This window comes from Stigmatopora argus, chromosome 14 (assembly GCF_051989625.1).
Source record: "Stigmatopora argus isolate UIUO_Sarg chromosome 14, RoL_Sarg_1.0, whole genome shotgun sequence".
NCBI lineage: Eukaryota > Metazoa > Chordata > Actinopteri > Syngnathiformes > Syngnathidae > Stigmatopora > Stigmatopora argus.
In genome coordinates, this window is record NC_135400.1 from 3,827,295 (window position 1) to 3,853,665 (window position 26,371).

The 26,371-nt window shown below is 44.2% G+C and overlaps 1 long non-coding RNA gene across 1 annotated transcript; it reads left to right on the plus strand.

Moving 5' to 3' along the window:
- Positions 1-1,001: 1,001 nt before the first annotated feature.
- LOC144087922 (uncharacterized) lies at positions 1,002-19,660 on the plus strand. The gene is made up of 2 exons (XR_013304789.1): positions 1,002-1,395; positions 19,460-19,660. It is a non-coding gene; the product is annotated as an uncharacterized LOC144087922 (long non-coding RNA).
- The last annotated feature ends 6,711 nt before the right edge of the window (positions 19,661-26,371 follow it).

Consider the following 26,371-nt stretch of genomic DNA (forward strand, 5'->3'; position numbering starts at 1 on the left):
GTTTTCTCCGGCTACTCCGGTTTCCTCCCACATTCCAAAGACATGCATGGTTTTCTGATTGGACACTAAAATTGCACGCCGCGGGCGGCTGCTCCCGCAGCCGCGGCACGAGCCCAGCCCCGCTTCACACCACAGCCCGACCGACCCAGCCCCTAGAGCCAATCCTTGTCCCGAAGTTACGCATATGACTTGCCGACTTCCCTTACCCGCCTTGCTCTAACATGCCAGAGGCTGTTCACCTTGGAGACCCCTACGGCCTGGTGCGAGATTTACATAATCTAATCCGGATTTTCAAGGGCCGACGGGAGCTCACCGGATGCCGCCGGAACCGTGACACTTTCCCAGGGACAGGCCCCTCTCTCGGGGCAAACTCGTTCCAGGGCGGTCCTGCCGTTCACCAAGAAAAGAGAACTCTCCCCGGGGCACCCGCCGGCTTCTCCAGGATCGCTTGCGTTGCCGCACTGGGCGCCGGGCCCAACACCGCCAGCGCCGCACGCCCGACGCACCCGCAGGCCCACGCGAGCAGGGGCCGGGGAATGGGAGCGCCGATGCCCCTCTCCGCCCGTCCAGGTTCGGGGAGCTGAACCCGACTCCAGGGGCAACGTAGGTCATCGCCCCCGCTCTTCCGAATGGCGTTTGCCCATCCCTTAGGACCGACTGACCCATGTTCAACTGCTGTTCATATGGAGCCCTTCTCACCTTAAAAGCTCTCGTTTGAATATTTGCTACTACCAGCAAGATCTGCACCCGCAACGGCTCCACCCGGGCCTGCGCAGTGGCAGCCTTCCTACTCGGCAGGGCCTGAGGTACGCCGGTCGCTGTTTGAGATGCTAACACCGGTGGGCGGCCGAGTCTCTCAGCTGACGCCCAAAGAGCTGCTGACGCCACCGTTCGTTGCCCCGCCAGCCGGGTGTTGCCCCACCGCCAGACGCTCCAGCGCCATCCATTTTCAGGGCTCGATGATTCGGCAGGTGAGTTGTTACATGCTCCTTGGCGGGTTCCGACTTCCATGACCACAGTCCTGCCGTCTATTTTGACCAACACCTTTCCTGGGGTCTGATGAGCGTCAGCCTTAACCCAGCGTTCGGTTCATCCCGCAGCGCCAGTTCTGCTTACCAAAAGTGGTGCCCTCCAAGCGAGCATTGACACTCACACAGCACTGTGTTTATTAAACTTGACTAGTTATTTGTCACATTTTGAGCTCTGTTTCCATTATTGAGTCTCATGGACCATTGAACGAACATGCGAGTGAACATCTTTTTTTTTCACTCTTCAGTGCCCAGGGGACTAAGCTGAAGAGACAGGAAGAACACCTCAATGCTCTCAGTCAGGCAGTCGAACAACCTTCCCAATAACAGCACTGTGGGAACGAGTGTGGCTCATCAGATTCAGCAGGTGGGCAAAAATCTACAGTTGTTGCTGAGTCATCATGCGTCAGCAGCAGTAACATATTGTGGCCTGTCTGTTAGGAATTCGATGATCCATGCAGCCAGGCTCTACTCTTCCAGTTTTCCCCTCAGTAGTACAGGCTGAATGGTGTTAGAGGCATTCGGAGGTAAAAAAAAAAATACATGACTCTCACCGTGATTCCCGTGATCTCTAGGTGCGTCAGCAGCAGCAGTAACATATTGTGACCTGTCTGTGAGGAAGCCGATGATCAAATGCAGCCAGGTCATGCTTCCCATGATCTCTAGGTGTGAAAGAGACCAGTGCATTAGGTAGATGGTTGCATCTTCTACACCAATGCCTGGACGATAGGCAAACTGCAAAGGGTCAAGCTCTGTATTCACCATGGGGCTGAGGTGGTTCAGGATAATTCTCTCCATTGTCTTGATCAGATGAGAGGTTAATGCTACTGGTCTGAAGTGGTTGGGCTCCTTGGGGTTCACAGTCTTCGGAACTGGAAGTTCCCACAAGTTTTCTGCAGGCTGAAACTGAGATTGAAAATTTAAAAAATCACTCTTCAAAGCTGATCCGCACAGTCCCTCCGTCGGTTGTGTGGAACTGAGACCTTCAGAACTGGTAGCCTCTTGGGTCCCAGCAGAACTCATCCGACCCCCCCCCCTTTGGTGTAATGACTCATTGATTTCACCTGTTGTCACCTTCCCTTTGTGTCTCAGCCTACATGGTGCCTTGTGTATCACTCACCTGTTCTCAATGTCTCGTTAACCCATGTCTGTGTGTTTAAGTCCTTTTTGTTTGTTCATTTCTTGTTGTGTCCTTGTTTATGTCACTTTTAGGTGTGTCCCAAGTATTTTTGTAATTTTGGACTCCCTGCTTTTGTTTGCACTTTGCGCTTTTGGTCTCTTTAATTAAAACACTTTGAGTATACCATTGCCCCAGCCATCCTATTTCCCTGCGTTTGGGTCCATCCTGTTTTCACATCTGCATGCTGGCACTACGTCAGAATTTAATGTATTTAGAAGAAAATTATCAAACTGAGTCGACAGACTCTTAAATTCATGGCTTATCATTAGTGATGGGTCCAGCGACATAGATGCGCCAAGCTCCCAGGAAAAACCCCGTGTCGGTGCGTGTCCCACTTTAAAATAGTCACGTGACCAATGCTGATCTATGTCCACACAACAGTAGCGCGCCAAACTGTGTTTATAAGGAAGATCATCCGTCAATAGGATGCAGGCGCAAAACGAGCATCGAATTATTGACGCCGCGACCCTAATGAGAATAAAGCGGTTCAGAAAATAGAAAATGAGATGAGAGGCCATCAAATCAGTGTCACTTCAATCTGTCAACTGTGTTTCCTGCTGGGATTTTTTAAGTCCACTAGGTATCAGTATTCAGCAACACAGTGCCATTGCAGTGTGTCACTGTGTCGAAACAATACGTGATGCCTCGTCTGCCCATCATTACCTATCATTAAGGGCACCAATTCATTTTGAGTGGCATGGTCCCAGTTAAAACATATTTGGATGTCTAGCGCTGTTAACAGCACTACAATCTAAGTATTATCAGCCAGCAGCCCAAGCCAAATGGATTGGCTATTGATCGATGCTCTTATTTTTGTGCTGAAAGATTTGGTGAGAAAAGTGACAAAATATAGGCAAGACAGTATTGAAGCTTCCATGGTCAATTCTCTTTCTGAGCAAGGGAAGAGACAATTCTCTCGTCCTCTGACAGTTTTAAACCCTTTCTCCTTACAAAGGAACATGGCTAGTTTGAAATCAAATACTATTGGGTTTTAACTTAGACATTTGTTAAGGTAAATATCGGAAGATATTGGATTGGATTGGAGCTTTATTTCATCCCGTATTCTGGAAATTTCCGTGGTTGCAATAGCAAGACAGTAGCAAGCACAGACCAAGCCACGCGACTGAGTGGGGTCGATTCACAAAGGTCGCAAAACAACAAAGCAAAAAGCACAAAATAAAAGGCAAAGCATTTGGTAAGCATTTAGAAATATTAAAATGCAATTAAAAAAGATAGAAAAGCAGCAAAAACGTGCAAAGGGGACGGAGCTACCGCTACCGGCTGCCACTTGAGTGGCGCCATCTTGGTTGCAGTAGCAAAAACGGATACAGACACAAGAAAAAGACATTGTAGCCACACAAAGGAAGTGTTCCACAGGGTGGGGAACTTCTGCAGACTGAGACTGAGGTTGAAAATATGCAGAATCACTCTTCCAAGCTTATCCGCACAGTTCCTCAGTAGTTTGGAGCTGAAGAATCAACAGCAACAGAGTACAACAATTCAGATACTGCGTTTCCGGCCTGGAAAGCGCCGACAGCTCTTCCATCTTATCGGGGAGGGATCTCACTTTCCCCATAATAATAGATGGAATGATTGGTCTGAAGAGTCGCTTCTTCCAACTCCAGATTTCCAGCGGCATCGAGGTGTTTCTCTTTCTGCTGCGTATTGTTCACAGCTGATCCCATGTGTATGACAATTCTCTTTGAACTATAAGAACGGTGAATAAGAAGGATGTGGACACAGGTCAGGAAAAGTACAAATGTTTTGTTTCTCTTTGAGCAGCTTTTATAACTGCCAAAACAAAGCTCAATTGTTTATACTGCAAACACCAGAGCTGTGTTCACACTTTATTGTGAAGAATGCTACACAAACACAATGGTCAGATAGAGGCAGGCACTGTGATCATGGTGATTTAAGGATGAGCAAATCCGAATATGGCTCAAACCTTTATGTTAATTTTTATAACAAATAATTCATAACACTATTCATCGCCGTTAATGGCAGCCAATGAGTTCAGAGTTCAAGGTTTTTTCAATGTTACCTCGCGATGCATGCAGCAATAGCATGTTTTTAAACTTCTTTTGTGAATTAAAAAAACGACATTATCATACATAGATCTTTGCTGCCTTTTATTTTCGGATTTTTTTATCCTTCTGTCACACCCCTCCCTGTAGTGTAATTATTCGTTTTAAGACCTCACCGCTCTTTTCTAAAATAAAGCTCAGGGTGAGTATGACCTCAATCTCTCATACTCAGAGTTTTTTTCCACAAGCTCTGAAATGTCCACCTCACCGTAAATGTTCTCACATCACTAATGATCCATCTGCCACAATGCTTTTATTATAAAAGAAAAATCTCGCTTAATGACTTATGGGGCCCACCATTGTCAGTCACGTGAAAAACTCACTGACTTCATGCATGATTCTTCACGTGAAGGACATGCACATCCCCATGCCCGCTCACTGTCGGAGCTGTCAGTTGCTGTGTTTTGCGCATTGTGAGGTTGTAAAAGCAGCAGTGCGGCTGCTGTGAAATGAAGTGCTTTTCTCTTAGCGTGGACGTCAAAAATGTCAGCAGGTCCCACATTATACCTGCTTCCTGTCTGTCTCTGTCTCTTTGGTGATTGATGCTTTATTTTCACTTCTCCCCACCTCATCTGTTGGAGAGATGGGAGGTCTGCCCTCTGACGGTATAAAACAGCAAAAAAACTAACAAACAGACGGCAGCATCATGTTTGGAATTCTATTGATGGTTGTTAGTTATTTTCGGTGGACTCCAAGTTTAAACTAACCTGCAAAGTATAAATTGACTTGGAAGAAACACTGGTCAACAAAAAAATAAATTATTTTACTCGTGTAACTTTAGGGTGGGCACTGGGGTCCTGGGTTCAAATCCAGGTCATGTCCACCTTTATGGAGTTAGCTCGACGCCACACTTCCGTGACAATCTCTCTTTTTTTTCTTTAAGATTTTTCAATTTAAGATTTATGTTTTTGTGCTCTGCATAACTATTATTGCAAAATGATGTTTATTCTTTAACAAAGTTTTTACCCCAAAGCAGCCAAATGCACTCAAGCTAGATGTGGAGCTTTCTATTTATTGAGAATGTTCTAGGGGCGAGCGAAGGTACAAAGGAAGCAGCATAGACGAGTCGTTTGACGTAGCGTGGAGGTCAGCAGCTGACGGGTCCGCAGAGAGGTCCAAAACAAGGATACAAGACGTGTGGTCGAGATCGAGATCGTGATTGTGGTCCGTGGTCGTGAACATGGTCAAGGTCCTGGGAACAAAACAAGAGGTCGGTGATCAGGCAAGGCAAAAAGGAGGTAGCGCGAGAAAGTACTTAATAGTAAACTGATTAAGACGATTCAGCGATGTGGTCATGCTCTGGTTGGCTTAAAATACTCCTTGCTGATTGATGAGCCACACCTGGAACTGCTTGAGCCATGAGGCGCTGCACCTGCGATTGGGTGGCAGGCGCCACCACCCACCTGTCTGGACCTGGACCTGACAAAAGTGGCTTAATAGCTGACATCTATTTCCTCTTCATGCTATTCATCATACTAAAAATGTCTGATCTATAAAATATCTTTAAACCTGGAAATTTTTGGAGACATTAGCAATCATTTTGATTACTACTTTGGGAATTTTCTTGGAAAATGTTCTAGATGGGTTAAGATGAAACCCTTACCTCCATTTGCATCCTACATTTGTCTTAGAATGTGCTTTTGTAAGCAAATCTATAATAAGCATTTTTCTCCATATTGCAGAAATGTTATTGTTTTCCCTTAACAATTAAAATGTGTTAAAAGACCATATATTTCAATGACAGATGTTTGCTAAAACACATACCATGCTACACTAACTGTGGCTGCCATTGACAGCGATAGACATCCAATCTCTTTTATGGGGAAGGGCTGACAGCAAATAAACAAACATTGAAACACTGCTAACCTTCCAGGTCACATTGAGAGGATGTTTACTTGTTATAAACTTCTTAATAATAATAATAATCGGACATAGGCCCTGTCGTCATTATCAACAACACAAAAATAAATAAAAAAATAAATAAAAAATAATAATAAAAACTTGGCCCGAGGACGCACTCTCTCAGCTGCAGGACTGTTTTTCCCGCACCAACTGGGAACTTTTTGTACACGACAACCTCCAGGACTACATGGACTCTGTACTTTCTTACATAAAAAACTGCATTGACAACGTCACTATAGATAAACGAATACAGGTTTTTCCTAACCAAAAACCCCGGATGACCAATGAGACACAGGCACTCATCAAATGCCGTAACACCGCCTTTAGATCACGGGACAAGATAAAATATAGAGCTGCCAGAGCTGAGCTGAAAAGAGGCATTAAAAAGGCCAAGGCAGCATATACTAAGAAAATTGAGGAGCACTTCACAGAAAATAACCCAAAGAAGATGTGGCAAGGAATACGACATATTACCAACTACAATAACAATAATATGTCTGTTAACGCAGATGCCTCACTAGCGGAGGAATTGAACCGTTTCTTTGCCCGCTTTGAGACTGACAAATCAGACCCAGTCTCAACACCCCCACCACCAACCTGCAGCAATACACTGACCTTCCGGCAACAGGAAGTGAGACTGGTAATGCGGTCTGTGAACACCAGGAAGGCTGCTGGCCCAGACGGAGTACCTGGGAAGGTGCTCAAAGCCTGTGCTGACCAGCTGGCTGGAGTCTTCACAAAAAATTTCAATTGTTCCCTGCAACAATCAATCATTCCATCCTGTCTGAAATCTGCCAACATTATCCCTGTCCCCAAAAAGCCAACCATTGACAGCATGAATGATTATAGGCCTGTTGCACTCACGCCTGTGATCATGAAGTGCTTTGAAAAGTTGGTAGCCCGCCATATCAGGAATACAATCCCTCCCTCAATTGACCCTCACCAGTTTGCTTATAGAGCAAACAGGTCCACTGAGGATGCTATTGCCATTGCTCTACATACAACACTGAGCCACCTGGAACACCATGGGAACTACGTGAGGATGCTCTTCATTGAGCCTTCAACACCATAAAACCGGACATTCTGACTGACAAACTCTCCCACCTTGGACTATCCTCTTCAATCTGCTGCTGGATAAAGAACTTCTTGACCAACCGACCACAGACTGTTAGACTTGGTCCCCACCTCTCTTCCTCCATTACACTGAGCACTGGCTCCCCTCAAGGCTGTGTACTGAGTCCTCTTCTGTACTCTCTGTACACATACGACTGTACACCCACCCACCAGTCTAACGCCATCATCAAATTCGCTGACGACACCACTGTGGTCGGACTCATCTCAGGAGGGGATGAGTCGGCCTACAGAGATGAGGTCAACAAATTGTCTTCGTGGTGCTCGGTGAACAATCTCACACTGAACACCACGAAAACTAAAGAAATAATCCTGGACTTTCGCAAACATGGCACAGATCTGGCCCCACTCCTCATAAATGGAGTATGTGTAGACAGGGTCCAGTCCTTTAAATTCCTGGGGGTCCACGTCACGGATAAGCTCTCATGGTCTAAAACATCACGGCAGTGGTGAAGAAGGCTCAGAAACGACTCCATTTCCTCAGGGTACTTGGAAGAACAACTTGGGCACCAAGCTTCTGATAACCTTCTATAGAACCACTGTAGAGAGCGTCCTGGCGTACTGCATCACAGTGTGGTACGCTGGAAGCACGGCGGCTGACAAAAAGGCCATGCAGAAAGTGATTAACACTGCCCAGAGGATTGTCGGCTGCTCTCTGCCCTCACTGGAAGACATTGCCAGCCCTCGTTACCTCAGCAGAGCCAGGAACATCATAGGGGACCCTTACCACCCTGGTCACAATCTGTTCCAGCTGCTGCCCTCTGGCAGACGCTATAGGTCCGACAAAGCACGGACAAATAGGCTTAAGGACAGTTTTTTCCCCACATCCATCAGAACTCTAAATTTGTGGTAACATAACACACATTCCCTTTTGCGGTAATATGAAAAGATGTTTGGGTGGTGATCTGCCTCCTACTAGCTGACTGAAGGTAAGTGAAAGACAGTGAGAGGTAAGCGACCTGTATCCATAACAGCAGAATGCCAAATTACAAGATTCCGTAACTCACTTATTTAGGTCTTTTGCCGAGTAAACGCAGCTTATGGAGAAGCACCACCAATTTCGTCACACGCAGTTTCTGGGTGTGATACAAGTAGGCTTTTTGTTGTTGATAATGACGACAGGGCCTATGTCCGATTATTATTATATTATTATTATTAAAAGCCTACTTGTCATCACACCCAGAAACTGCGTGTGACGAAATTGGTGGTGCTTCTCCATAAGCTGCGTTTACTCAGCAAAAGACCTAAATAAGTGATATTTACGGAATGGAATAAACTAATGTTCTTAAACTAATGGCAGAAGAATAACGACATGATTGGAAGTCTATCATTGTCAATGGAGTTAATCAGAAATACCTAAGTCTTTGATTTTTAATGCAGAATTCTACATTGGATCTAATTGAATAGCTCTGGTATATCTAATCAAGTGTTGAGTAAGCCTATATCTGGAGCAAGATGAAATAAGGTCCTCACAACAGCATGTTTCCCTCCACATGACTGAGCTGCTCCTATTTAAAGTCGCAAATAAATCCCAGTAGATTCCAACTCTCGTCAATGCAGAATTCTGAGCATTTGCCGACATCTGCATCTGAATATCGCCATCACACTGTGAGGTTGACACCAAGCATTGGCTTTTTCGCCATAGGAAGAAAGAGTAATCTGATTGTGGCCTCAGTTTTTGCAAGTCTTGGAATTGAAAGACAATCGATGAGTGTTCACAGAATTCTACATTGGATCTAATTAAAAAGCTCTGATATACCTATTTTTAGGGCAAAAAGAAATAAGGCCTTTCACAAAAGCATATTTGCTTTCACGTGACTTTGCTCTTCCTATTTAAATTCCAGGAAATTCCTACTCTAATCTCAGAATTCTTAGCATTTGCCAACATTTGCATCTGAGTATTGCTGTCGCACTGTGAAATTGACGCCTAGCATTGGCTTTTTTGCCATCCAAAGAATGAGAAAGGTGATTGCAGCCTCGGTTTACGCAAGGCTTGGAATTGAAAGACGTATGCTCAGCGTGCGTTCACTTTGATTTGCTTCTAAACACTCTCATCATTTCATCAGAGGCTTTCAGAGCCTCGATGAACACGTCACCACTTAGTTCCATTTCCCTCGTCAACGCAACCGCCGCCTTACAGATTTGTCCCCTTCGGAAACTCCCGGACCATAGAGGACCCCTTGAAGCGGCATGGACCAGAAAAATAATCCACTACTATTGAGTGGTCAAGCGAATAATTTATCTGTGTGCGCAAAATCAAATGACTCAGAGAGCATTAACGGCATCATTGTCCAAGGCTCATTGTACTCATTTGATGTGCATGTTGATAAAAGCCACCTCATTTAACCATTATGATCCAGCAGCGCGTTTATTTTCATCTATATTCTCACCAGCCACGTCATTAGGAACGCTGTCACCATGTAATGAGATCCAATTCAAGAGCGCAATCAAAAATTCTGTCTTGACAAAGAGAATAAAATTCACAAACTGAAACATTCACAGATACAGTGGCTTTTAATCACAGCCGCGATACAACAAAGTACCTTTTCCCCTATCTTCATATATTCAGTTTCTCTTGGAAGCGTCACATGTATAATTTATTAATTCCCTAGCGTATGAGCCCAAAAGTTTTTGTGTAGTGTTTAAACCTTCCCCTACACTCCACAAGTATTGTCACAGTTGGGTTTGCCCTGTACTCTTATCTCATCTCATCTCAGTTTCTGAACCGCTTTAGCCTCATTAGGGTCACGGAGGGTGCTGGATCTATCCCAGCTGACTCTGGGCCAGAGGCGGGGGACACCCTGAATCGGTGGCCAGCCAATCGCAGGGCACTAGGAGACAGACAACCATGCACCCTCACCCATACCTCGGGGCAATTTAGAGTGTCCAGTCAGCCTGCCATGCATTTTTTTGCAAACTCCACACCTGGATTTGAACCCAGGACCCACCCCAGAACTGAGAGGCCAAAGCACTAACCGCTCGCGCCACTGGGCTGGCAAGGTAATCATCAGTAAGCATCAGGGCTGTCAAAGTACATGAATGCTTCTACATATGAGATATTCAGTAAATAGCTTCCTTTATCTGGCATTTTTACACTTTCATGCTAGATTTGCTTTCCCATTGGCTATCTCACAACACCTCATTGGCCTCCCATGAGCTAGCAAGAAGCAGTGTCTCCATAAAGCCAGAACCGGGGATACTGTAGGCCAGAGGTCACCAAACTACGGCCCGCGGGCCGAATACGGCCCGCCGGCACATTTGGACTGGCCCTCTGAACAATACCAGAGAAGCTATCGGATATTTTTCCTTGAAGACTGGGACGTTTTAATCTTGTGTTTGGTTCATTGCACCCCTGCTGAGCCCACAAATCATCCCAGTGAAGCGGGGCTTCGCATTGCTTCTTTGGTGACATGCGCGGGGAGTGTTTCCCTTTGATGCACGCGGGCACGTCCACCGTTGCATGCACGAGCACAGTGTTACCGAGACATCTGGACGATCGCAGGTGAGGGCGGAGCCCTGGGACCATCGCGGACTATTCAAGCATATAAAAACAGTGCAACCTGTTTGAGAACGGAATAATGGCGAAAAAGTTAGGTAAGAAAAAAAATGATTCAAAATGCAGGGTATTTAACCTGGAGTGGACAAACGATTATTTTTTTGTTCAATGCAAAGAAAAGGCTGTTTGTCTCATAAGAATACAATCTTCGCCGACACTATGAATCCCATCACAAAGACAAGTATGATAGCTTGCAAGGCCAAATACGAGCAGACAAACTCCCAAAGCTAAAAAGTGGCCAACTATCTCAGCAGAATACATTTGTACGCCAAGCTCAGCTGAACCAGGCATCCGTTCGGGCCAGCTTTCGGGTTGCTAAACTGATAGCAAGCAGCGGTAAGCCTTTCACTGATGGAGAGTTTGTTAAGAAATGTATGGATGCTGTCGCGGAGGAGGTGTGTCCCGAGAAGAAAGATGCATTTAATGCCGTAAGTCTGTCGGCGACTACAATGACCAGACGCGTTGAAGAAATCGGGAGTAATGTTTATGCGCAGCTGCAGCAGAAGACGAGAGAATTTCCCTTTTTTCATTAGCACTGGATGAAAGCACGGACGTGCAAGACACAGCGCAACTGCTCATTTTTATTCGTGGAGTTAGCGCAAACTTTGAGATATGCGAGGATCTGGCAGTCTCAAAGAGACTACAACGGGAGAGGATATTTTTGACAAAGTGTCCCAAACCATGGAGAAGTTGGACCTGGACTGGTCAAAGCTAGCTAGCATCACGACTGACGGGGCTCCTAGCATGGTGGGCGAAACTCACGATCTAATAGGTCGCATGAACCGGGAGTTGGAAAAAAGGCGTCTCACCGCCCCGCTACGAGTCCACTGCCTAATTCACCAGAAAGCACTGTGCTGCAAAGTGTTGACGTGGGATTCTGTAATGAAGGTTGTGGTGTCGTGCATAAACTTCAGAGCAAAGGGAGAAGATTGTGCATGGCACAACAGAAAGGTACCGTAATTACTCGAATATAACACGCAGGTTTTTGCAAAATAATTAATTCCAATAGTTGGGGGTGCGTGTTATAATCAAAAACTAATTTTTTTTTTTTTTTTTTTTGTGTCTTGTTACATGGCCCTTAGCCTGGTGCTTTTTCTTGCCAAATAAATTGAATTGAAATTGAATTGAATAAAATAAATTACAAATTTTCGATCGAAAAAAGCATTGTCAAACTCACTTTGACGCACGGATTTTACGTCATCTCGTAGAGCCGACGCACGGATTTTACGTCATCTCGTGAAGCCGAGACCACCACTGCCCCCCTCTAGCCTCGTACCCGTCTCAGTTCACCCTCTCTCAGTTCAGTGTTATAATCAATAACTAAAATAAATTACAAATTTTCGATCGAAAAAAGCATTGTCAAACTCACTTTGACGCACGGATTTTACGTCATCTCGTAAAGCCAATCGGATGATGTGTTGTGGGAGGAAGAGGAAGTGGATGAAGGAAGCGTGGACGTTGATAGGATTCTCAACGAAGAGATGTATGAGAGGACAGACAAAGAGAGAGAGGAACTTTTCATTTGAAGGATTTTAATGAATAAATTTGTTTGAACAAAACAATCGTGAAACGAAGAAAAAAAGGTAAGATTTCTGATTTTCGTCAGCGGGAAATTTTAGGTGCGCACTATATTCGAGTACTGCGTTTTTCCAGATTTTTTTGGCCCAAAGTTATACCTGCGTGTTATTTTCGAGTGCGCGTTATATTCGAGTAATTACGGTAATGTTCCATGGCTTTTTTTCTATGAAGAACCCAGAGAGAGTTATTTAGTTATTATTTATTTCATAAATACAGTGGTACCTCGTCATACGACCGTTCGTCATACGGAATGCTCGTCTTACGGGGGAAATTTCGATCGAATAATTCGCCCGTGATGCGGTCAAAGTTTCGTGATGCGACCAAGCCAGGTTGCCATGGCATTTTTTTTGGCATATCTTTCGTGTATAACAATATTTACGAGCACCGGATGAGCTATTCAGACCAGGAAACGCACAACGCGCATGCGCGGTGAAAAGAGGGCTTTCTGGGTAATGAAGTATACTCGTGCTCGCAAAAGTATCCCCGGTAGCAACTCTATCATAGGCGCCGTTCGATGGGACGCGAACACAGATGCTACAAGCTAAAAGGAGCCGCTAGCCAGCGCCCCTGTAGCTCGCATGAGCAGCGGGGCGATCGCTGATAAAAGACTCTGCTCGTTGGCTGCTCATAAGAACATCGGGGGCACTGGCTCGCAACAGCATCCCCGGTAGCAACTCTATCATAGTCGCCGTTCGAGGGGATGCAAACACAGATGCTACAAGCTAAAAGGAGCCGCTAGCCAGCGCCCCTGTAGCTCGCATGAGCAGCGGGGCGATCGCTGATAAGACTGCTTGCTGCTCGTTGGCAAGTGGTCGTGCGTTCTCCGATTGTGAGGACATTTGTGTGCATCATTTTCGGAATATTTTGAAGGGAATAGTACGACAGCAAACAGCCCATGGATAGCGAACGTGAGGGTGGAGTGTTTGTTCTGTTTACGAGTGCGTCATGTTGAAAACAAACCGAAGCCCCCCGCCCCTTTTGTGCGTCTCTCTCTCCCCTCGGCGAAATCCGCCCAATTTTAGTTAGATTAAACACTTTATTTCTATTAAACCACTCGTTATTTATTACTTTGTCAATATATGGCGAATTATAAGAAATAAAACATTTTTTTTCAATCCAATATCCTGTTTCTGGTGTTTTTTTCAGAGAGTTGGAACGAATTAAATTGTTTCCCATTCATTTCAATGGGAAACTTTACCTCGAGTTACGAGTAACTTGTCATACGAGCTCAGTCCCGGAACGGATTAAGCTCGTATCTCGAGGTACCACTGTAGTGTTATTTATTTCCTATTTTTTCTGTGAAGAACTCAGAGAGGGTTATTTAGTTATTATTTATTTCATTAATAGTGTTATTATTTGTTTCCTGACTTTTTTTCTGTGAAGAACCTGGAAAGGGTTGTTTGGTTATGTGTGGCTTTCTGGAAAACAATAAAAAAAATTAAGCTCCCCTACGATCGTCACACTTTTTCTGTTACAAACTGACACCGGCCCCCCATCAGAGAAGGGAAAAGTTATGTGGCCCTCACAGGAAAAAGTTTGGGGACCCCTGCTGTAGGCAGACAAGAGCTAGCTTGTGCAGGATAGAGGTCTGGCCCAAAAACGGCTCACTCTAGGCCAGCGGTCTCAAATCGGCCCTCAAAGGGCTGCAGGGGGTGTAGGTTTCCATTCAAACCGAACAAGCAGACACCTTTTGCAAATGTAATCAGTTGATTTCAGCCAGGTGCTACATATTTTAGAAGACCCTTCATCGGTTAAACTGTGATCTGGATCGGTTGAAACAAAGATCAGGACCCACTTTTGCAGAATCAGTTTGAGACCCCTGCTCTAGACGGACGCCATAGCCGTCTTGATTGGTGTAGCGGCCACCAGACATGACCATCAGACTGAAACCCCCTTTTCCTGCAATTTTTAATCTTTTCTGGAACCATGGATGATCAGTGATGCCACTTTCCTGCTAGTTTGACACCAGATTTGGACAAAGAATTTGCGAATTTTTTAAAACTTTTATTTATTTTTCTTTGGTCTTTTCCAAATTCACATGATTGAGTGCCATCACCCCTCCCTCCTGTCAAAATGGATTGGATGCCTAGACAGTCACACCCAATGCTTGATTGTTGAGGTTAACTTCCTTGTGACTTGCACATATAATTTGCATGTGGTTTACACCTAGCATGGCTACGCAGTCACGTGCATGGTAATTTCCCTGAATAACTCCAAGAACATGCAAAACATACTTTGAAGCTGCTTGTTGATGCAATTTTACCCTCGCCCCATTTAACACAAAAAAGAAGTAGACCATCGTCCTTATTCCCCGGAGCCCCGCTGAGAGTAAACAAATGCCAGTAAAAAAATAATGATAAAAAAATAAACAAATAGCATATATATCAGAATAAATTCTTTATGGTTTTAGTGAAGATTTAACAATCGGCCTCAACCCTACGACCACCTATGCAGCCAGATTTATATAAAGCAAAAGTGTGCCCAACCAATACAAATGCAAATTGTAGAGATTTAGGTTAAAGGGAGAGTCATAAAAACATAAAAGAAGACTGTCCACCCTAACCCTAAGTCTTGGAATGAGAATGTGAATAAATATGCAGTGCTTTCTTTGCAGACACGCAGAACAAAAAGCTTTGAAATACAAATAACAAAAATTGGGATTTTTTCCAATCTAATGGATTACGCTGCCCAGGAATGAAAAATATAACGAAATACATATAGTATACTGACTATCTGGCATGGTGGCGTAAAAGTAACTGAAATTTTTTACCTATTGTTTTAACCTATTGGCTGGCAATAACAAAGTTGAAAGAGAATCTTAATTATTTCAAAATACATCATTTAATATTAAAATGCAGCAATATTCTCAAGAAACTAGCCTCCACTTAAATTATGTTGTATGTTACATGCACAGATAAAGCTATTCAATACAGGTATGTGTATATTTTTACGTATTTGCACGGGTGAATGCGGTTTGCAATCATTCATATGCTGCCAAGCATCAATGAGCTTTATCTAGTAGTGTTCATTAATTAATTTAACCGTTTAAGCGCCAAAGTTGCAAAATTGTGCCAAGAAACTTTGCTGACTTTACCAAGTCAGGGCTTGAAATATGGTGACTCATGGAGTTACTGCTGCCATATTTTTAACATACTGGCTGTCAATGATGATGATGATGAATTACAACATTGTTTAGAATTTAAAAGGAAAACACCACCTGTGAGAGGAGCCAAAACTTGGATGTCACCCAAAAGAGGGTGCCTAGGTGCTTCAATCACCGGCTGCAGAAACTGGCTGGCCCTTGGAGTCTAAAGCAGTGGTTCTTAATTTGGGTTCGATCGAACCCTAGGGGTTCGGTGGAGCCTCTGCCACGTAGGTCAAGACGGATCGACTCATAATGTCTATTCACAACAACATGCCCCGCTTGACCATCACTGGCTGCAGATGGTCCCCTGACATTGCTTAGCCAATCAGTGCTGCGAGGAATTTATATATCTTGAATTTGAAAAAAATCATATTTCATTTTTCGCTAAAGTATGGTTCAGTGAATGCGCAAATGAAACTGGTGGGGTTCGGTAAATGCGCATATGAAACTAGTGGGTTTCGGTCACTCCTACAAGATTAAGAACCACTGGTCTAAAGTAAAATCTCTAGTCAGGAAGGAATCTGAGCTTGTATCATTAGGTTGAACTGTTCCAATATTTTTGTAGTTGGGTTCACTTCTATGTGCCTGTTGCAAATTGTCAATATTGTACAACAGGTTCAGTCCACATGCAGGGGCTCACGTATTTTTTTTCAAATATTATTTGATTGTGTTTGGTACTTGGGAAATTTACACATCAGGTACTGCTATTTTGTTCATTCATCTCCCATACTGGTCGGCCCGGTGGAGCGAGTGGTTAGCGCGCCCGCCTCACAGCTCTGGGGTCCTGGGTTCAAGTCCAGGATGGTCCACCTTCGTGGGGTTTGCATGTTCTCTCTGGGCCTGTGTGGGTTTCCTCTGGGTACTCTGGTTTACTCCCACATCCCAAAACATGAACATGACAGAAATCACTCAAAACCAGATTTGCCATTTTTTGTGCATTTCCATTTTCGCAACATCCCCTGGCCCGGAGACAGCTGGGATTGGTTGCAGCCAATGTTCCCTCTAATTTTTTGTTGGTCTGAGCAGAAAGTCAACCTCCCTGAGCGCACTGAGTACCAGTGTGAGCGACATCATCGGTACTCGGATGATTCGCCTAAAGACGTTTCGCCGACGGACGTTTGACAGACGGGCAGGTCGCCGAATGAACGTTCGGCAGAACGTCCATTCGGCGACCTGTCCATTTTTCATGTAAAACATGCTGTAAAACACGAAAAACATAAGTGGACAGAGCTACTGCCACTGGCTGCCGCTTAAACGGCGCCATCATGGGTTAAAAAAAAAAAAAAAAAAAAAAAAAAAAAAAAAAAAAAAAAAAAAAAAAAATCCCGATTTTTTTTTTTTACTGCGCGCCATATGATTGCTGCTGCGCAGAGAAGACGAGAGTAGTGCGCAATTGCGCACGCGCGCAGCTTAGAGGGAACACTGGTTGCAGCCCCCCCCCCCAACCCTGATGAAGATAAAGTGGTTCAGAAAATGCGATGAGAACATATTATTCATAGAAAAGTTTGTCACTTATTTAACATAAATGTAAGCAAAGACCTGTTACCCTTGTGAGGATATGTGGTTCGGAAAATGAATGAATGTGAGAAAAGATTTTAGATTTTGGTCCTTTAAGAAATATTTCTACCTCTACTGGTAAAATGTTATGCTTTTAGAAAAGAAGTGACCAACTCCGGTCCTCGAGGTTCCCTATCCAGTCTGTTTTCCATATCTGTCATTTACAGACGTCTCTGCTGCTCTCTCTCCGTGGTGGCTGGCAGCGATTGGTTCTTGAATCACCCCTAGAGTCCACAGGGCTCTTTTTACTCTTATGTGAATAAAGCATGTCACGGAAGAGGTTATTGATTGGCAAATCTAGAGCAAGATGTCAGGGTAAGACAATCAGATACAGTTTCATGGAGTAGGCCACGTCTTACTGATATGGTTTACTAAGAGACATACACAAACCCAGTTTACGCACACATACAAAACTCTGTTTAAACAAAAGCAAACTGCAGTGGCTAGTGAAGATTACACTGAGAGTGGAAGCTTTTCAGGATGGAAATACAAACATTACTGGGGGTGGCGGAGCCTATCCCAGCCTACTTTGGGCACCAGGCAGGGGACACCCTGAATTGATGGCTAGCCTGATAATATTTTATCCCTTTTTTATTTGAAAGTGAAGTAATGTAGTTGATTGTTATAACTGAGTAACTAGTAAAATAATTTGGTTACATATTCAGAGAAAAAAATGACAACTATTTACTTTTTTTTAAAAGTAACAACATGAGATGTAAAGCAATTTGAATTACCGTAGGTTAAAAATTATACTATAGAAATAAATTTGCCTTGTGTTTTTAATTCATTTGCTGCCTTTGACAGCAATAGATGTCTAATCCATTGAAGTGGGAAGAGGGCATTGGACACTAATGATTAAAATTCAAAGCAAAGGGATTATTGCACACCACATGATTGGATTTTTATCATTCCCCAGTAATTAATGTCGCCGCAATTTCCATCAAAATGATCATGAGAACACATTGGGTTCCAAAGGATAGGCAGTGCAAGCATCATTTAATTAAATGTTGTTTTTACAGATGTCTGGCTCTATAACAAAAGCAGACTTCAAGAACGCACTACCAAAGCCCTGGTAGATGTCGCATTGGCCCTCTCAAATAGAGATTAAAAGCCTGGAGAAAAAATCTGCAGTGAGAACCATGCAGACCAACATGAGATGAGAATCTGATCAAAGGATTTGTGCTCTGGCAAGGCTTTGCTCCGCCCAGCTCTGTCCTGTAAGAACAGAGTCAGTGGACTCATTAGGGATGTTGCGAAAACCGGCAAATCTGGCTTTGAGGGATTTCTGTCATGTTCATCTGAAAACCAGAAAAAAGCTGACTCATGCATCGAGCCCAATTAGTCTCCTGGAATTCCAGGAACCTCTACTACTTTGTAGTAAAATGATTTTGAAAGCAAACTCTAATAAAAACAAGGGAAGACAAATATATTACATTTATTTACTTCAGATGTTGTACGTTGGGGAAGGGTCCTTCATTAATTCATTGTTTGTAGTCCAATCTTTTGGCGTGTGATCATCCTTGTCCTGTAAATTGAAATTTGTTTGTCACTGGTTGAAAGCAAATCAATTTGAAGTGGCAAGGTGGCAGCAGATGAACATTCATTCGCTGCCACAACTCCCATTTCAAATAAATTTGGCATCGAGCATCGTCAAAGGCAGTCACTGAGATAATGTGACTGGCAGACGACCTGTCCAAGAAACACATGGCCTTTGACATTTTATCACCTCATCCCTGTGGACATCTTTTCCTGTCAAAGGCAGCCTCAGAATTAAGAAACCAAAAGTACAATAATCCAGCAAAACATATGGTTACATATGGTGTTCATATATATTTGTATATATTGTATATTTTTTATCAGTACATAAGAATATACATTGAAAAGAGATTATTTAAAAATTACCATTAATAGCGAATAACATCCACATAGAGTAATGCCTTGAGATACGAGTTTAATGCGTCCTGGGACCGAGCTCGTATGTCGATTTACTTGTATCTCAAATCAACTTTTCCCATAGAAATGAACTAAATGCAAATTAATTAGTTCCCACCCTCAGGACATTACTGTCAGGCCCCGGACCAGATTGGTGGCTGGTTGTGCCTGCCACCCAATCACAGGCCCAGCCCCTAATCACTCAAACGTTTCCAAGTGTGAGTCATCAGCCAGTGGGGAATATATAAAGCCAAGAAGAACATCACCAGGCTGCTGGATCATCTTATCAGTTCACTGTTAAGTACCCTCTCGTATTTTCTCCTCGCCTGCCTTTATTGATCTACGACCTCTTGTTTTTGCTCCTAGGATTCCGACCACGCTGAGCCCCCACGACCACGGACCACGGACAACGACTTCGCTCTCACCCTTTGTACCCTCCACTCTGGACTTCACGACGGACTTCACGGTTACCGACCCTCCTTCCACGACTAACTACTTGCCGACGCTACTCCCTTCTCTGCCTTGCCCTTCTCTTGGACGACTCTAATAAAAGATTCGATATCGAGACCTGCTGCCCTTGCCTGCTTTGGGGTCCTCTATCCCCGATCGTAACAATTACAATGGAAAAACATCTTTTTGTTGGTTCTAATTCACCACCTACTCACAAAGTAACAAATACCTATCTAGTGGTTATAATCCCCAATACTAAACTGTGACATTACTCAGAAAAGAAAGAGAGAGAAAAGGGAAAGGAGAGATTTGACAGATGCGCTCATAACATAACAAACTTTAAATTGAACTTAAATTAACTTCGATTACTATACACACACTTTCAAATGAATTTTAATCTTATGTTACACTAAATTTAAACCTTCTTGTGCAATAACCGAGACAAAGATGTTAACGTATTCCACTTTACTTTATTTTAGTTGCAAATATCTGACAATAACCTCCACAGAAAAGCACACGTGAATTTGTTAGTAGCTCAAGAGTAAAAAAGTTGAGGCGGAGTCGTGTTTAATTTTTTACAAGTTTTTTGAATTCATTCATTCATTTTCTGATCCGCTTCATCCTCACAAGGGTCGCAGGGGTTGCTGGAGCCCATCCAAGCTGACTTTGGGCCAGAGGCGGGGGGAAAGCCTTAATCGGTGGCCAGCCGATCGCAGGGCATAATGAGACAGACAACCATTCACACTCACACTCATACCTAGGGGCAATTTGCAGTGTCCAATCACCTACCATGCATGTTTTTGGAATGTGGGAGGAAACCTGATTACCTGGAGAAAACCGACACATGCCCAGGGAGAACCTGGACTCGAATTCAGCACTCCAGAGCTGAGGCCGACGCGCTAACCACTCAGCTGCCGGGCCGCCGTTTTCTAATTCTCTTAAATGAATAGAAAATGACAATACACAATTCCTAATAGATTAAAACAAGAAGTGCACCCCCGTCAGAGGTGGAAAAAGATAAATAGACCTCCGGCTTCCTTTGCCTCAAGTATTTTTTTCCTCTTCATAGGGAACGATATCTCATCTCATCACATCTCATTTTCTGAACCAATTTATCCTCATTAGGGTTGCGGGGGTGCAGGAGCCAATCCCAGCTGTCTCCGGGCCAGAGGCGGGGGACACCCTGAATCGGTGGCCAGCCAGGGCACAAGGGGACGGACAACCATGCACACTCACACTCATACCTAGGGGCAATTTAGAGTGCCCAATCATCCTACCATGATTGTCCTTTGGAAATGTGGGAGGAAACCGGAGTACCCGTAGGAAACCCACGCAGGGAAAACATGCAAACTCCACATAGATGGACATGACATGGATTTGAACTCAGGACCCCAGAGCTGTGAGGTCGAGGTGCTAACCACTCGCGCCACCGGGCCGCCCGGGAACAATGTCTAAGTGGGAAATCACTGTACAGTGCGGCTGACTTGTGCCAAAAAATAAGGCAAAGCAGGAACTGTGTCCCGCCGCTCTTTATCTCTAATGGACGACTGCCCAGAACTAAGTTGCTTGTGGGACCAAGTGAAGCACAATGCCGCACCACAGTTATTACCCAGCAAAACTGCTAGTGCTGCTGAAAATGACGACAACAAGGGCAGGAAAAGGACAATGCAAACGGTCGCCGGCTCCATTTGAGCATCTGTCAACAGCATCTTAGTTCCGGAATCATGTGCCATTAGAGTCATGCCACAAATCCATTATCGTAATGTGAAATACCACAAATGTAAAATGTGATTGTGAGTGCGGATGGTTATTCATCTCTATGTGTGCCCGAGGGCTGACTGGCGACCAGTCTAAGGTGTAGTCTGCCTTTCACCCAAAGTCAGCTGGGTTAGGCTCCAGCAACCCTTTCAAGGATGCGCGGTATGGAAGATGAATAAAAAAAAACGTATATACTGACATAATCATAATGTTACCTTCAAGACTACAGCCTAGACCAGTTGCAAGTCAGGTGTAGGGGACACAGAGACGCAAACGACCGCTAATCTATATCAATTTTCAATATCTGGTTTCCAGTCATTCTGCCTCACACACTAAAAGAAAAAGGGTTCGTTTGCCCCTGCCAGTCATGATGGTTGGACGTCTAGTACGGCCAATGTTACTGAAACAGGAGCCATCACTGCCAGGCCTCCTAGTTAACTCATGTCTCATTGATGGCGCTAGAGCTTTTTAATAAAAACAAAGCATGAATTCATTTGCAAAGCCAAATGAAAAGAAATATTTTTGATAAGCACATGTATTCTTGGACGTCCCGGTGGATTAGTGATTAGAGCGGCGGCCTCACAGTGGGTGTCCTGGGTTCAAATCCAGGTCGTTCCACCTGTGTGGAGTTTGCATGTTCTCCCAGGGCCTGCGTGGGTTTTCTCCGGGTACTACCGTTTCCTCACACATTCTAAAGTAAAGACCTTAAAAGCGAAATCAACATTGCATAGTCTTTTTTTTTGCTAAAATAAAATACAAATTTAAAAATTCTAACCATGTGTCTTGTTTTGGGTTAGCATTGCAGACTTGTCTCTCTTTCTGTCAGTCAAGCGTATACAGTGGTTGTTATTTATCAGATTAATTAGCTTGATAAAGTCCATATACCGTATTTTCTCGCATATTAGCCGCCTACGCGTATAAACCGTACCCTTAAATTGGCCTAAGAAACCATTGCATTTTACAATTTCTCTCGTATAAGACGCCCCCAATTCACAATTTTCACTGTTCTCGTGCGTGGGTTTCCTCCGGGTACTCTGGTTTCCTCTCACATTCCAAAAACATGCATGGTAGGCTGATTGGACACTCTAAATTCCCCCTAGGTATGAGTGTGTGTGCGTGGTTGTTTGTCTCCTTGTGCCCTGCGATTGGCTGGCCAACGATTCAGGGTGTCCTCCGCCTTGTGCCCGAAGGCAGCTGTGACCCTTGTGAGGATAAAGCAGTTCAGAAAATGAAAATAAAAACATGTATTCTTTGATTGCTTTAAAATAATGTGTACCTGTAAGTAGGGTTTTTTTTGTTAGCTATCTTTTAGTTTGGAATTTCCGATCATCTTCCGATTTATCTGTGTAGGAAGTTTTTTTACTTAATTAATTGCTTTGTTCCCAACCTTTGAGATAGGAAAGGGAAGATCGCACCTTTTGTTCGCAACTCAGTTGTTCATTTGAATATATTGTCTTAAAAGTGGATGTGTCTTGGAAGCAGGACCCTCCCACCAACCCAGAAGCCACTGAAGGGTTGACAGGGAGAGGGTGCCCAGACTGGTCTGTATTGTCTAAATCAGGAGTGTTCAAACTATTTTCTTCCAAGATCTACTTTTCAAGGAGTTAACCTTCCATGATGTTAGGGCTGCTTGGTTTTATGCCCCCCCCCCCCCCTTGTGTCCTGTCTAAGTGATTGCCAATTGTTGTCAGCGGTTGTTTCTCCGCCCCTGGTGTATTCCCTGCCTGCTCCCTCGTGTGTTTCCCGGGTATTCCTAATTGTCTCGTCAACCCATGTCAGTCTATTTAAACCCCACTGATTGTTATGTCATTTGTCAGTTCGTCTGCCTTATTTCCCTTGCCATGTGTCTGCGTCACCTCGTTCCTCGATTCCCTGTGTTTTCCCTAGTCAGGTTTGGTTTTGTGATTTGATTTCTAAGTCTTTGTTATTTTCTAAGATCCTGCCTAAGTTATTAAAGTTTTGGTATGAGCACTATTTCCCTCGTCCTCGCCTGCTTGCCTGCAATTGGGGGTACTCGGACGTTTGGTCGCTCGAGGTTACGAGGAATAGGACCCAATTGCCGTGACCGGACGTTTGGTCGCCCGGACGTTTGGTCGCCCGGACGTTTGGTCGCCCGGACGTTTGGTCGCCGGACGTTTGGTCGCCGGACGTTTGGTCGCCGGACGTTTGGTCGCCGGACGTTTGGTCGCCGGACGTTTGGTCGCCCGGACGTTTGGTCGCCCGGACGTTAGGTCGCCCGGACGTTTGGTCACCCGGACGTTTGGTCGCCCGGACGTTTGGTCGCCCGGAGGTTTTGTCGCCGGACGTTTGACAACATGACAGAGAGTTTACTGTTGAAACCAGCTCTCAAAATTCTATTCATGAGAGAGAGAGTTTAATATCTAAATATCTACTGTTGAAACCAGCTCTCAAAATGATATTCACCCGGGCGACCAAACGTCCGGGGAGCAAACGTCCGGGCGACCAAACGTCCGGCGACCAAACGTCCGGCGACCAAACATCCGGGCAACCAAACGTCTGGGCGACCAAACGTCCAGCGACCAAACGTCCGGTCACGGCAATTGGGTCCTATTCCTCGTAACCTCGCCTTGACGTCCAAAGACGTAAGACATGATCTGCTTTTTTTTTGCAGGTCACTGACAAAGCTCAGCAATTATTTATATTGATCAACCTCGCATTGGACAACAAGCAGTGGTGGTCCGTGCATTTTGGGGTAGCGCCTTCTGCTATCAATCCAACCCTCAAAAACTATTTTATGGCTATAAAACCTCTACAGCAGCTACAGCTGCGACACATAAAAAATCATCAATACTAATAACCTCATACAATTGAAATATTATTTAGGAATATAGCCATATTTTACTCACCAAAAATCCTTTTTAACTTTACACATTATCCATCCTCCTTTCTTTCCTCCTTTTCTATCGGCATCGAAGCTAATGCTGAAAGTCGAGCCTGTCCTGTCGTGTTTCTGACATAGTCTGTCTTGAAAATGGCTTTAAATCAACACAACAATATATTTGCTTGTGCAGCTTGCTCCAAATAGAGTTTGGTAGCTCTTTGTAGTTAGCGCACTGAAAGTGGCGCACACACCCTTTTCCCGGCTGTAACAGGCTTGCTAGCTTTGGAGTTGACCGCCCTTTCTTAATGATGTCCATTTTTTTCTGGAAAAGTCCGTCAGGAAAATAGCTTTGTGAGCAAATCTGCAACAAAATCCATTTGTTTTGCTCTGTTGGCCATTGTGGGTGGAGTTTGCGATCTCTGGCTGCCTCACTATGGCTTTTGCCCGCCTACTCTCTATAGCTAGCCAATCATAGTTGGTGAAAGCAATGACGTATCCCAGCCAGCAAAATGGCAATGCCTCTGAAAAAACATTGTGGTGTTGCCAACTCAAAATCTGATTGGTTAAAAGCAACAGTCTTTTTTAATGCAGCAGAGCCCGCAGAACTGATTGTGAAGGCTTTGAGGCAGATATCTGATACTGGCAACAAATAATGGCTGAAATGTGATTGGTTAAATGCTTCAATATGAAAACACACATCTGGAAGCAGTGCAACCTGGGGGAAAAGCAATGAAAGGAAGCTAACAGACCAGTTGGAATAATAAGTATTGATGGACAAAATATATAATATAAATATATGATTCAGATATTTCTTAGGCCAGCAGAGAAGGCCTTGAAGGCCCTGACGGCCCGCCACTGACAACAAGTATGGGAGTGGTATGGAAAGGGGATGAAAATACAATCTCGATTCATGCTAAAGCTTACTGCGGACATGCCAAATTGATAAGAGCCTAACTAAGGAAACCGAAAGAGTGGAGAATCAAAATGTTACTGTCGCACCATCTACTGATAGTTGCTCGGCGATCTACCGGTAGATCGCAATCTACGTAATGGGCACCCCCGGTCACTGTTCTGTCTGTGTTCTTTTAATTTGTATTATTGTGCTATGTTCTGTTTCGCTATATTTGATTGTCTCTCCACATGAGAGAATAAAAGAATTTGCTGTTAGAAGATGCCGGCCTGGCTGTTTATTGCACCACACGCAAAAAGAAGGATCTTCTACAGTAGTAATTTTGCTACAACTCTCTCTCCTCTCTTTTATTACTACAACCCCCTATCCACCTTCCAAACACACATCAATTTGGCGTACTCATTTATTATGGATCATGTCATGAAAACAACAACTTAGCGCAGAGCTTTTCTTGTGGGTTCGGCTAACTAACTGAGTGCTGTATCACACACAGGCCCAGGACCATCTTTTTTTATCTAAAAGTGCAAAAACTCAATAGATGAAAGCAGTTCAGCTGTTGGTGCACAAACAAATATGCACAATGAATATTTATATGGATGCGCTCACTCACGGGAGCTTTTCACTATGCAGCCATGAGGGCCTTTCTGCTCTTCATCTTCACAGCTTCTTCCGGCAAACCATCTCCAATCCACAACGATGTTCTGAAGTGAATTGAAATTAATTTATCACCAGTAGATGTCCAATCCATTTAAACAAAGCAAAATAAAAGTTTAAAAAGATGGAAAGACAATCTGGTACCCCCCTTGTCGGCGGCCCGACAGGTGAGTGCTTAACGCGTCGGCCTCACAGTTCTGGGGTTCTGGGTTCGAATCCAGGTCACTCCACCTTTATGGAGTTTGCATGTTCTCCCTGGGCCTGCGTGGGTTTTCTCCAGTACCCTGGTTTCCTCCCCAAAAAACATGCATGGTAGGCTGGTTGAACACTAAATTGCACCTAGGTATGAGTGTGAGACTGAATGGTTTCCCGTCTCCTCGTGCTCTGCGATTGGCTGCCCTCCAATTCAGGGAGTCCCCCGCCTTGGGCCTGAAGTCAGATCGCATAGGCTCCAGCACCCCCCGTGACCCTTGTGAGGATAAAGCGGTTCAGAAAATGAATGAATGAACAAATAAATAAATAAATACCGTAGTTTACGGATGATATGTCCCATTTTTTTAACTATTACGTACTTAAGTGCAACTTAAATATGTTTTTTTCTCTCTCTGCCCACTGACAGCCTGTTACGTTGTTTTTTAGACTATAGTATATATATACATATACA